Source organism: Sinocyclocheilus grahami, unplaced genomic scaffold (assembly GCF_001515645.1).
Source record: "Sinocyclocheilus grahami isolate Dianchi unplaced genomic scaffold, SAMN03320097.WGS_v1.1 scaffold76.1, whole genome shotgun sequence".
Classification (NCBI taxonomy): Eukaryota; Metazoa; Chordata; class Actinopteri; order Cypriniformes; family Cyprinidae; genus Sinocyclocheilus; species Sinocyclocheilus grahami.
This window is the reverse complement of record NW_015505255.1, coordinates 582,665-584,268: the sequence shown is the minus strand read 5'-3', so window position 1 is coordinate 584,268 and position 1,604 is coordinate 582,665.

Genomic DNA, 1,604 nt, shown 5'->3' with positions numbered 1-1,604 from the left:
CGTGGTTTCAGTAACCGCAGTTAGTGTTGAAGCAGCCATGTCAGGGAGACGCTGTGTGTTTCTAGGTGAAAGCAAAAGCACTTTATTTGGCCTTCCGAAAGTAGACACATTTAGGAATCTTTAAGATTACTTTTTTGTTTTACGATAAATCACGATAAAATGCCCTGACGGTTAGTATTACCGTTTAAAATGTAATTATCATCAAAACCGTGTTTGATTATAGCAATTTTGAAAACTCGCGGTAAATCCTGTCCAGCCAGCATCAGTCTGACACAGAAGCAGCATGCAGTGTTATTGTTGTTGTTTTTTGCACGAGACAAAATGGCGGAAGGCAGTGACAGCGCTCGGGAAATTTTTCAGCCATCTAAGAGGACCAAATCGGTGGTCTGGTCGTATTTTGGCTTTTACAAGAGTCCTGAAGGCAATTTAATCGAGGACGGTCACCCTGTCTGCTGATCTTGCAAGAAGAAAGTCGCTGCAAAAGGGTGAAACGCATCAAATTTGCTCAGTCATCTTCGTGACCACCACCCACTGTTATATAGCGAATGCAAGGTAACTTTTACCTCAATACCAAAACTAACTGTGCAAATAATTGGACAAAAATATTGATTAAAGATTCAATATTTCGTTATCTCATTTGTTTAAAGCAAAGCTTCCGCAAAGAAATGTTCGCAGCAAGTGGCTTTGAGCCAAGACGAACGAACGTTCAAACTATAAGGTTGACATTTAAGGGATCATGTATTGCATATTCATAGTTAACTTGTTACACTGATTTTTTTTGTTTACCTAAAATAATTTATAAATACGTGGATATGAAATATTGAATTGAGATTAATGTTTTGAAATCTTACCTGTTTATAAATCAAGTATGAACAGTGTACAAAACAATCGTCAGGACAATATGATCACTACAGCAAAATTATAGTAGTATGAATACTAAATTCCTCTGATTTAATTTTCAATACAATCAAAAAAGGAGATGCAAGACGGCAAGCTGCATTTGAATGAAACGAGAGAGCACGTCCGCGCCTCTGTGGTGATACAAGAGACATGCGGCGACTTCCAAACAGAAGTGAGCATCTCTATGCCCTACGAAGGGCAGAGCCCTTGAAGTGTGTTCTGTGAAGGGTGCAGGGTATTACTGTCTCGTAGAAGCGTTTGGAACTCCTTTGGCGAAGGGAATGACTGACCAAATGTTACCTTGACAATGCTGCGCGTGCGTGCAGCATTCAGTACTCCATCAGTTGTTGCAAATAAATATTTCTTCTTCTTATTATTATTTTATTCAAATATTGTCTAATTGTGTCTTATTTACTATTAAACGTTTTCAAACTAAACTTGCTTACACTACCGTATAAATCATATTTCTATCACTGACGAAAAATATGTTTTCTTACATTAAAATAGACTAATTTAATTAGCCTATTCTATTTATGTTTGTATGTGAACTCGAAATCAACCCCAACTTTGCTTTAAAAAGCATCACAAGATCTCCTAACCGAAGATCACATGATCACTAACGGAAATCACATTGTGTGTATATATATATGTATATATACACAAGTGATTTATTATTATTATTATTAGGGCTTCATGTTAATGTT